Here is a 12563-nt window from a genome sequence, read left to right as displayed (position 1 = left end):
CAATTATAGTAAGCGGAACTTATCTGGAGTGTTTCAAGCCTGCTGGGACAAAATCAAAGGAAACTCCAGGAGAGGAAAGTCCAAAGATTTCGAAATCCGGCTCGAAGGACCAAAATGTTGGGGCGGTGCGGCTTGCTCGGTGAAATAGTTGAAGCCCCAAGATCGAATGGTACGCATAAAAATACGCGGGTACTTTTGGGTTTTTACGCGACGTGCGTAGGTGTTGATTAGTACACTTTGAAACATGAACTGCTTAAGCCTAACTTAACTTAAGCGCTCCAGAGCAGAGCGGAGACTTAGGGGAGATATGGAGAGGGAGAGCGGACGGCAGTGCGAGCGCGCGAGATATAGAAATCTGGATAAAACTGCCGCTCGACACTGCCTCCTGAAATTAAACGCCCTTTTGGCGTGAACAATTTTTTTACCCATTTGAAAAACATTTATCGTTCAGGTAGAAAAATAATAATAGAATAACCAATTATCTTTTAAGTTTCATATTTTGGATAACCCGTTTTCAGGAAGTAAAGTAGGTTTAATATGTAAATTATTGTTGTTAAATGAGTAAACATTTAAATATAACATTTTTTGTAAGTAAATGCATTTAGTTATCTTCACGTCCGTTCTTTACACGAAAAAAAATGGGCCAAGAAACTAAAAGTTAACCATTTCCTTTATAGCCGACAAGCATATATGTTTATCGGGCAAATAAAAGGGCTCAAAGACATGAGGAAACGGTGTATCCCATCCAGTCACCCGCTTTACGGGATCTTCAAGGTGAAAAAACATTTTTCTTGGATGTATGATGCTAGTTCTGAGCCAAATCCCTGGTTTAATGGAGCTTCATGAGCAATTATAACTCTTCCTGTTTTTTGAGCAGACTAAAGCATTTTTACAAATATTGTATAAACTTGTTAAAAGGAAAACCAATTTGGTTACTTACGGTACAAATTAAAGTTGTGTCCCACGGTAAAATAGAGACCAAATCGATTACTTCACAATCCACATGCAAATGTACTTTGGCCATTTCAGCAACCTATAAAACGATTTATTATCTTAGAAAACAAAACAAACAAGGAAGAACGCTATAGTCGAGTACCTCGACTATCAGATACCCGTTACTCAGCTAAATAGAGATATGCAAGCAGCAAAGCGAGATTAAAATGCGCCACATACCGGCGGTATACAGATTTAAGCGTTATGGGCGTTAGAGTGGGCGTGGCAAATTTTTTTTGGATCAATCGATAGGTATTGACGAGACCAATACATTTCAGTTAAAATTTTTTATCTAGCATGTAAATTGTGGGCGTCACAGGTTATCGCGGCTTGTGGGCGTTAAAGTGGGCGTGGCAAACTTTTTTTTAGGTCAATAGGTATAGGTTAAAATTTTTATTCTAGCATCAAAACTGTAGGAGCCACAGTTTTGGGCGGTTTGTTGGCGTTAGAGTGGGCGTGGCACTCTACTGAAACAAACTTGCGCTGCGCAGGAATCTCAGGAATCTGCGTGCCTAATCCCAGTATTGTAACTCTCATAGTTTCCGAGATCTCAGCGTTCATACGGACAGACGGACAGACGGACATGGCTAGATCGACTCGGCTAGTGATCCTGATCAAGAATATATATACTTTATGGGGTCGGAAACGCTTCCTTCTGCCTGTTACATACTTTCCGACGAATCTAGTATACCCTTTTACTCTATGAGTAACGGGATTAAAAATGTCTGCACATACTTCTAATAAAACATGGACTTGTGTACCCCAACCAACAAGTTTGACATCTTTTCCATCTCGAAGTATGTCAGCTTTGCCGAGTTTCGAGGTAAAATATTCCGTTGGCACATCCTCAACAGTTGCCCGATACAAAGTTTTAGGCTCAAAAATTATACAATGGTTTGGATCACGAACGCATGCAAGAAGAAGACCCTTTGCCTTTATGGGTCCACGGGGAACCTTTTTTAATCAAAAATACAAAATACAAAGTATATTTTCCAGAACTTCTTTATACTTTAAAATTACCACTACACGAAGGCCCGGGGTGTGAGCAAAGTATGATTCTGAACTTTAAGAATGGTAGAGTGCCCCGTGACCGACAGCACCACAAGGAACTCTAAAAGTTAATGATCCACAGTCAAAGAGCCCACCACTTCGGTATCGATATTTGGCAGCTTCATTTACTATCTGGTCAAAGCTCGGAAATATGTAGTCCGCAAATTGAATTTCCGCTATTGCGGTAGTTCCAGTATTTGCCACACCAATCGCAAAGCTATAAAATAAATGTATTAATAATCGACGAGCTGGCTCCACCTGGCGCAGAATATTTTTATTGGTCTTATCATTTAATAAAAGGTCTGATTTCATAAATTTGTATAATGTAGATGGTTATTGAGCGTTGCATGTGAAATTGGAGCCTAGTTGCATTTTAGTTAAGTAAATTAATTAAGTTATTTCAAAACAAGAAAGCAAGTTATATACCCTTGCGGTTATAGTTATTAAATTTAATTCAAAATTCTTAAAAATACAAAAAAATTATATTCCAATAGCATAAGATACTTTGTCAAAAAACACAAAAGCTATAATTTGTTTCATATTATTTTCCCATTAATTTTCCAATCGTTCCTATGGCAGCTTTATGATATAGTCGTCCGATTTTGATAAAACTAAATTCAAAATTCAGAACTAATTAAAAAGTGTTATTTCAAAGCGTAGGAGGTTATATGTTAAAAACAAGGGAGAACGCTATAGTCGAGTACCTCGACTATCAGCTATATGGAGATATGCAAGCAGCAAAGCGAGATTAAAATGCGCCACCTACCGGCGGTATACAGATTTAAGCGTTATGGGCGTTAGAGTGGGCGTGGCAAATTTTTTTTTTGATCAATCGATAGGTATTGACGAGACCAATACATTTCAGTTAAAATTTTTTATCTAGCATGAAAATTGTGGGCGTCACAGGGTTTTGCGGTTTGTGGGCGTTAAAGTGGGCGTGGCAAACCTTTTTTTGGGTCAATCGATAGGTATTGATGAGAACATTACATTTCAGTTAAAATTTTCTATCTAGCATCAAAACTGTAGGAGCTACAGTTTTGGGCGGTTTGTGGGCGTTAGAGTGGGCGTGGCAGTCTACTGAAACAAACTTGCGCTGCGTAGGAAGCTCAGGAATCTGCACGCCAAATCTCAATAGCCTAGCTCCCATAGTTTCCGAGATCTCAGCGTTCATCCGGACAGACGGACATGGCTAGATCGACTCGGCTAGTGATCCTGATCAAGAATATATATACTTTATGGGGTCGGAAACGCTTCCTTCTGCCTGTTACATACTTTCCGACGAATCTAGTATACCCTTTTACTCTACGAGTAATGGGTATAAATACACCAAAGACATAATTTTTTTAATTTGTTTTTTCCGATTAATACTATGGAAGCTACAAGATATAGTTGTCCGATCCGGCTGGTTCCGACTTATATACTACCTGCAAAAGAAATAAGACTTTTGGGAAAGTTATAGCCCGATAGCTTTAAAACTGACAGACTAGTTTGCGTAGAAACGGACGGACAGAAGGACATGGCTAGATCGATTCGTCTAGTGAATCTGATCAAGAATATATACACTTTATGGGGTCGAAAACGACCGCATCACTGCGTTGCAAACTTCTGACTGAAATCATAACACCCTCTGCAAGAGTATAAAAATAAAATTAGGCGAACTTTTCAAAACGGGAATTTGTGTCGTTTTGTTTGTCATTTCGTGAACATCTCTTTTCAAGATCCTAAAAGTGTTATGTGTTAAGCAGCTCGAGAAAACAGATATAAATAATAAATACGCCGTCGAAAAGGTATTTTTAAATCCTAAACACTCCTCAATAACGTAATTTTGTAAGTCAAAAAAAGTGTAAAAATTGTGGCAAACGTTTTTGTGTCGTACTTTAATGACTTGTTTGATTTGATTGTTGGCAAAAGTAACGCTTGTAACTTCTTAGGCAAGTTATTATTTCTAGCATCAAAGCTGTGGGGGCACAGTTTTATGCTGAGCATTATTAGCGTAGCCTAGCCATTTTAAAACAAAAAACAAGGAAGAATGCTATAGTCGAGTACCTCGACTATCAGATACCCGTTACTCAGCTATATGGAGATATGCAAGCAGAAAAGCGAGATTAAAATGCGCCACCTACCGGCGGTATACAGATTTAAGCGTTATGGGCGTTAGAGTGGGCGTGGCAAATTTTTTTTTGGATCAATCGATAGGTATCGACGAGACCAATACATTTCAGTTAAAATTTTTTATCTAGCATGAAAATTGTGGGCGTCACAGGTTTTCGCGGTTTGTGGGCGTTAAAGTGGGCGTGGCAAACTTTTTTTTGGGTCAATCGATAGGTATTGATGAGAGCAATACATTTCAGTTAAAATTTTTATTCTAGCATCAAAACTGTAGGAGCCACAGTTTTGGGCGGTTTGTGGGCGTTAGAGTGGGCGTGGCACTGTGCCGAAACAAACTTGCGCTGCGTAAGAAGCTCAGGAATCAATAGCCTAGCTCCCATAGTTTCCGAGATCTCAGCGTTCATCCGGACGGACAGACAGACGGACAGACAGACGGACAGACGGACATGGCTAGATCGACTCGGCTAGTGATCCTGATCAAGAATATATATACTTTGTGGGGTCGGAAACGCTTCCTTCTGCCTGTTACATACTTTCCGACGAATCTAGTATACCCTTTTACTCTACGAGTAACGGGTATAAAAACGATCGGTAAATTGGACTAACATAACCGTCTCCAACCATCGAATTGTCAATTTTACCCATTAAATAGTTACTTTTATGTAATACTTAAACGTAAGAGTTTCTATAAAAAATAGTTATAAAACTGTATAAAAGGGTAGTTATGCGAACCATAAATATGGTTACATTCTTATAGATATAAAATTGATAACGTTATTAATTAATTAAGTTCATAGAAACGTCACTGTAGCATGGTAAGGTTTTTGTTGAGTCACTTTTCAAGTGACTTTCAGCTAGAAGCATGTTGAAGACTTTACAGATACATCTTTTAAGTAAAGCCCTAACTTTTCTGAGCAAGGCTTGGGAGCCTCGGTGTACGAAGCTCTAGACCCAGTTGTGAATTATAATCAATACATTTAAGTAAATTCCTTATTGTTGCATACTTTTGTGTGGAAGATTTTACGTTAGGATAACTATTTACTATTGCAATAACAAAATACACACATCAGTAGTTGGGAAAGACGGGTTCTGGGACAATTAGCATATTAATGGCCCCCACCCCCTTACTAATTAGCATATTAATGACCCCGCCTCTCACTAGTTAACATATTAATGGCCCCCGCCTCTTCATTAATGTATGCGGGTTCTGGGACAATTTGCATAATCCATATATTATCTGATTTTAAAAGGTTTAGATGTCATAAAAGTTTTTTGATATGAGTTTGATATGAAAGATCAACCACAATAATAGGGGTCTTCAATTTAAATTCATTTCGGGTCAAAAATGGTTGTGACTTACGATTATAGTAACTAGATTGAAATCTTGTATACATTTCATATAGGTGAGCATACTAATTCTTACTAAAATCAACATTCAGATTATTATTAATATGACTCAGAATTCAAGTGAACTTTCAAGTTTGATAAGTTATTTGTGATAAGCTCTCCATTTAGTGTAAATCCAATTATGGCAAAAATTGGATTTTCGCGGTTAGCCGACAATTTCACATTTCACCTGTGTTGACTCCTATACCCCAATTTGGGGTTAACATATAAACCCCAACTCCGGAATGCGATTGGTAGGTTTACACAACTTTTAATAACATCGTACACCTTAATTTTTGTAAAATCGCTCAGAGTTACATGGGGAATTTTCCAGGTTTTATTCGTAGTTTCCAGTTTAAAAGTTTGTTCATTGCTGGTTTGTTCAAGACTCACCAAGATTCTTAGTTAGCATCAACACTAGTTTGTGTTTACAATTTAACAAAACTTTTTTATAATCCTCAGCCAATCCCAACAAATTTTTTAATGGTACAGAAAAATTTTAAGTAGGGATACCGTAGACATTTCGTCTCCACTACTCCATCCAGAATTTAATAGGTATTGACTTTGAAGATTATACAGAGATATACAATATTTTAGGGTAGTAGTCATACCGACATAGACTTGACACGTTGGACTCGTTGTATTTAGTTGTTACCTAGCAGTATTTTGATGGTTACTTTCTTTTTAGTCTTGTTTTTGGATGGTTACTTTTTGTATAGTACCTGTACAGTACTTGATTTTGGATGGTTACTATCTGTAGTATCTGTAAAGTACTTGGTTTTAGATGGTAACTAAATGTTAACAAGTATTATGAGTTGCTATAGTCTCTTATTAAGAAATATCAAAGTACACAAGTTAAAGTTTCTAAGATGTGTTAGCCAAACACACTTGCAGTGAACTATCATTACCTGAAAGTCACATTACCTAAGTCACATTACCTAAAGTCACATGCCCAAGACCCAAGGACATTGAACAAAATACTTCCCCTTCATTTGTACCTGTAGTTTTAATTACAGTCAGATACAAAATTTGTAGGACCACTCAATAATTTTTTATATATTTTATTATTGTAAACATATTTCATTAAATTCATAATTCATAATTAATTATATTTTATGTATATTTGTATATAATTAATTTTCTTACTCCATCCCTCTGTAAGAAACATGTCGGGTAGCTACGAATAAGCGTGGAAGTTGGACACGGCCCGGCTACCGCCAAGCCCCCAACACGAAGCGCAAATAAGTAGCCCCGGACAGTCAGCGGGTATCTGCGCCGTAGCAGTACCGACGTCGCGCTTGTGCTGCCGCCTCCGACAAATAGCTCACACATACCCCCCTTCCCACACTCTTTGAACCTACCTCTTCCCTACCCACACAACTCATCTCACCCCGGGCTGGACTAAGGTGTCACTCGTACCGTGCCGAGAGTCATTCTGGCTGAGAGCCCGAGTCATCAAATAACTCAGTCTCAAACGGTGAGCTCAGGCAAGTGGCGACCGCCTGTTCTAAGTCAGCCTTACCCGAATACAGCGGATCTCTGCCCGGGTGGACCTGTCCCTTCTCCGCAGCTCGTGGGACTTAACATGGAGAATTTAACAAATATAAACAAAAAAGACTGTACCAAACATGAGCCCGACACTCTCAAAAAGTCGGAAGACGTAACCAACGACTATTGGCTATCTAAAAATCAATGCTGACAGCTGGACAGAAAACAGTCAGGAAACCCTTGAACTACTGCTAGACACCCACTTCCCTAAGAACACCCATGTAGTGGAGGACCTCCACATAGAGGAGAACTTAGACGACCAGAGTACTGACGCACAGCATGCGTACCGTAAGGGTAGATCAACAGATACCGCCCTCCACTCTCTAGTGTACAGTATAGAGAGAGGTTTCCGCAATAGGGAATACTCTCTTGCAGCGTTTCTACACATAGAAGGCGCCTTTAACAACGTCACCCCAACGGCGATTACTGGTGCTCTGACTGAACTGGGCATTTAGCGGCCCATAGTAGGACTCAGACACACCATGCTAACCAGCAGAGTAGTGTACTCCACTATGGGATCGGCCCACTCGACCAGGAATGACAGCAGAGGAACTCCACAAGGGGGCGTACTCTCACCTCTTCTATGGGTTTAAGTGGTCAACAAACTGCTATCACTTCTAGAAAAGGCGGGCACAAAAGTGGTAGCCTACGCGGACGACGTGGTTATCCTACTGCAAGGCAAATTCCCGCAAACCCTTTGCAATCTAATGGAGACAGCCTTATCCACCGTCTCCCGTGGGACGGCTAACTGTGGACTGGGCGTTAACCCAGAAAAGACCGAACTAGTTCTCTGTACAAGGAAGTATAAGGTACCAATTCTAGTTCCCCCAAAACTACACCAAACGCGCCTAACCTTTAGCAACCAAGCAAAGTACCTAGGTGTCATCCTTGACAAAAAGCTCCTCTGAACAGATAACATCCTAGATCGCACACGCAAAGCGGCCATAGCCCTCTTCACTGGCTATACACTGCAATAGTCAGGTCCATTCTCCTCTACGGAAACATCGTTTGGTGGCCTTCTCTAGACAGGAACTGCAACCTCCGGATCCTTCACAAGATCCAAAGAAGCGCAGAGCTCTGCATCAGTGGGGCGTTTTGCACTACCGCCACTGAGGCACTAAACACAATCCTCGATCCCAACCCCTGGATCTACTTGCCAAAAGCTGGGCATCTGCAACAGCGCTGAGGCTCCGCGAAGCAGCGGCATGGACAACAGGCTCTACGGGTCACTCCAATATCCTATCAAAACATTCACCCTTACGACGTAGTACAGACTACGTCCCACCCATAGTCAACTTCGAAAGAAGATACAAGATCTTTAGACCCACCCGTACAGACTGGGACAACCTCCCACACCAATTCGTAAACGCCGTCGACATATACACAGACAGCTCCAAGCTTAACTCCCAAACAGGTGGGGGAGTCTTTTCCCCCGAACTAGACATAAAAGTCTCATTCCGCCTACCAGACCACTGTAGTGTTTTCCAAGCGGAAGTCATGGCAATTCAGGAAGTCATTACCCACCTGAACACGTCTGTACATCAAGACTTAGATATCTTCCTCTTCTCGTATAGTCAAGCAGCCCTCAGGGCCCTCGACTCCTACACATCGAACTCAAAAACAATCTGAATGCCGCAAATCTCTTAACGAGATGGCCACTCATCTGAGAATCAACCTCATTTGGGTGCCTGGACACCGCAATATTGAGGGCAACTGCATAGCAGACGAGCTAGCAAGACAGGGGACAACCGCCGATATACTTCGTGATAAGGACACGGTAGGTATGCCCATGGCTACCTGCAAGCTCCATCTCAGGCAGAGATTGTATACACTTTCCAACAACCGTTGGAACTCAATCTCAACATGCCACAGTTCTAAACTCACATGGCCAAACTACAACTCGAAAAGAACAAAAACTCTCCTACAATGTAGCAGGGAGGACATCTCCGCTCTCCTAAATGCCCTCACGGGCCACTGTCTTATAGGGACTCATGCGCTAAGGCTGGGACTAAGTAACCACGACTTCTGCCGCAGCTGCAAACAGATAGACGAAGAGGAAAGCAACGAACACCTCCTATGCTTCTGCCCAGCGCATAACCTAAAGCGCTTTCAAACCCTAGGTAGCTACACACTTCCGAACCTTGCGGCCATTCAGGACGTAAGCATCCAAATACTCTTATGTTTCTTAAGAAGAACAGAATACTTCGCGAAAGCAGATAACCCATGAGCTAGGGAAACGGATCTGTTCAGAGATCATGTGGTATCACAAGGGGCCCATTGTCGCCTAAGTGAGGGGATTAGTATCTAATCTCCAACCACTCCTACCTAACCTAACCTAACTATAATTGGGAAAGTAATTGAAATCGCTCCGGCGTAATACAGTAAAAAACAAGGAAGAACGCTATAGTCGAGTACCTCGACTATCAGATACCCGTTACTCAAAGGGAAATGGAGATATGCAAGCAGCAAAGCGAAATTAAAATGCGCCACCTACCGGCGGTAGACAGATTTAAGCGTTATGGGCGTTAGAGTGGGCGTGGCAAATTTATTTTTGGATCAATCGATAGGTATTGACGACACCAATACATTTCAGTTAAAATTTTTCATCTAGCATCCAAATTGTGGGCGTCACAGGTTTTCGCGGTTTGTGGGCGTTAAAGTGGGCGTGGCAAACTTTTTTTTAGGTCAATCGATAGGTATTGATGAGAACAATACATTTCAGTTAAAATTTTCTATCTAGCATCAAAACTGTAGGAGTTTCAGTTTTGGGCGGTTTGTGGGCGTTAGAGTGGGCGTGGCAGTCTACTGAAACAAACTTGCGCTGCGTAAGAAGCTCAGGAATCTGTACGCCAAATCTCAATAGCCTAACTCTCATAGTTTCCGAGATCTCAGCGTTCATCCGGACAGACAGACGGACAGACGGACAGACGGACAGACGGTCAGACGGACAGACGGACAGACGGACAGACGGACAGACGGACAGACGGACATGGCTAGATCGACTCGGCTAGTGATCCTGATCAAGAATATATATACTTTATGGGGTCGGAAACGCTTCCTTCTGCCTGTTACATACTTTCCGACGAATCTAGTATACCCTTTTACTCTATGAGTAACGGGATTAAAAATGTCTGCACATACTTCTAATAAAACATGGACTTGTGTACCCCAACCAACAAGTTTGACATCTTTTCCATCTCGAAGTATGTCAGCTTTGCCGAGTTTCGAGGTAAAATATTCCGTTGGCACATCCTCAACAGTTGCCCGATACAAAGTTTTAGGCTCAAAAATTATACAATGGTTTGGATCACGAACGCATGCAAGAAGAAGACCCTTTGCCTTTATGGGTCCACGGGGAACCTTTTTTAATCAAAAATACAAAATACAAAGTATATTTTCCAGAACTTCTTTATACTTTAAAATTACCACTACACGAAGGCCCGGGGTGTGAGCAAAGTATGATTCTGAACTTTAAGAATGGTAGAGTGCCCCGTGACCGACAGCACCACAAGGAACTCTAAAAGTTAATGATCCACAGTCAAAGAGCCCACCACTTCGGTATCGATATTTGGCAGCTTCATTTACTATCTGGTCAAAGCTCGGAAATATGTAGTCCGCAAATTGAATTTCCGCTATTGCGGTAGTTCCAGTATTTGCCACACCAATCGCAAAGCTATAAAATAAATGTATTAAAATCGACGAGCTGGCTCCACCTGGCGCAGAAAATTTTCATTGGTCTTATCTTTTAATAAAAGGTCTGATTTCATAAATTTGTATCATGTAGATGGTTATTGAGCGTTGCATGTGAAATTGGAGCCTAGTTGCATTTTAGTTAAGTTAATTAATTAAGTTATTTCAAAACAAGAAAGCAAGTTATATACCCTTGCGGTTATAATTATTAAATTTAATTCAAAATTCTTAAAAATAAAAAAAAATTATATTCCAATAGCATAAGATACTTTGTCAAAAAACACAAAAGCTATAATTTGTTTTATATTATTTTCCCATTAATTTTCCAATCGTTCCTATGGCAGCTTTATGATATAGTCGTCCGATTTTGATAAAACTAAATTCAAAATTCAGAACTAATTAAAAAGTGTTATTTCAAAGCGTAGGAGGTTATATGTTAAAAAATACACCAAAGACATAATTTTTTTTAATTTGTTTTTTCCGATTAATACTATGGAAGCTACAAGATATAGTTGTCCGATCCGGCTGGTTCCGACTTATATACTACCTGCAAAAGAAATAAGACTTTTGGGAAAGTTATAGCCCGATAGCTTTAAAACTGACAGACTAGTTTGCGTAGAAACGGACGGACAGAAGGACATGGCTAGATCGATTCGTCTAGTGATGCTGATCAAGAATATATACACTTTATGGGGTCGAAAACGACTGCATCACTGCGTTGCAAACTTCTGACTGAAATCATAACACCCTCTGCAAGGGTATAAAAATAAAATTAGGCGAACTTTTCAAAACGGGAATTTGTGTTATGTGTTAAGCAGCTCGAGAAAACAGATATAAATAATAAATACGCCGTTGAAAAGGTATTTTGAAATCCTAAACACTCCTCAATAACGTAATTTTGTAAGTAAAAAAAAGTGTAAAAATTGTGTCAAACGTTTTTGTGTCGTACCTTAATGACTTGTTTGATTTGATTGTTGGAAAAAGTAACGCTTGTAACTTCTTAGGCAAGTTATTATTTCTAGCATCAAAGCTGTGGGGGCACAGTGTAATGCTGAGGATTATTAGCCTAGCCTAGCCATTTTAAAACAAAAAAAAAATTGATTGGTAAATTGGACTAACATAACCGTCTCCAACCATCGAATTGTCAATTTTACCCATTAAATAGTTACTTTTATGTAATACTTAAACGTAAGAGTTTCTATAGAAAATAGTTATAAAACTGTATAAAAGGGTAGTTATGCGAACCATAAGTATGGTTACATTCTTATAGATATAAAATTGATAACGTTATTAATTAATTAAGTTCATAGAAATGTCACTGTAGCATGGTAAGGTTTTTGTTGAGTCACTTTTCAAGTGACTTTCAGCTAGAAGCATGTTGAAGACTTTACAGATACATCTTTTAAGTAAAGCCTTAACTTTTCTGAGCACGGCTTGGGAGCCTCGGTGTACGAAGCTCTAGACCCAGTTGTGAATTATAATCAATACATTCAAGTAAATTCCTTATTGTTGCATACTTTTGTGTGGAAGATTTTACGTTAGGATAACTATTTACTATTGCAATAACAAAATACACACGTCAGTAGTTGGGAAAGACGGGTTCTGGGACAATTAGCATATTAATGGCCCCCACCCCCTTACTAATTAGCATATTAATGACCCCCGCCTCTCACTAGTTAACATATTAATGGCCCCCGCCTCTTCATTAATGTATGCGGGTTCTGGGACAATTTGCATAATCCATATATTATCTGATTTTAAAAGGTTTAGATGTCATACAAATTTTT

At 39.9% G+C, this 12563-nt stretch overlaps 1 pseudogene; it reads right to left on the bottom strand.

Annotated features, from left to right (window-relative positions):
- Positions 1 to 527: 527 nt before the first annotated feature.
- LOC139354867 (2-oxoisovalerate dehydrogenase subunit beta, mitochondrial-like) overlaps positions 528 to 12563 on the bottom strand; it is a 31445-nt pseudogene continuing 19409 nt past the window's right edge.

Source organism: Drosophila suzukii, unplaced genomic scaffold (genome assembly GCF_043229965.1).
Source record: "Drosophila suzukii unplaced genomic scaffold, CBGP_Dsuzu_IsoJpt1.0 scf_4, whole genome shotgun sequence".
NCBI classification, from domain to species: domain Eukaryota; kingdom Metazoa; phylum Arthropoda; class Insecta; order Diptera; family Drosophilidae; genus Drosophila; species Drosophila suzukii.
Note: the sequence above shows the minus strand (reverse complement) of the source record. Positions and strands in the feature narration are given on the sequence as shown.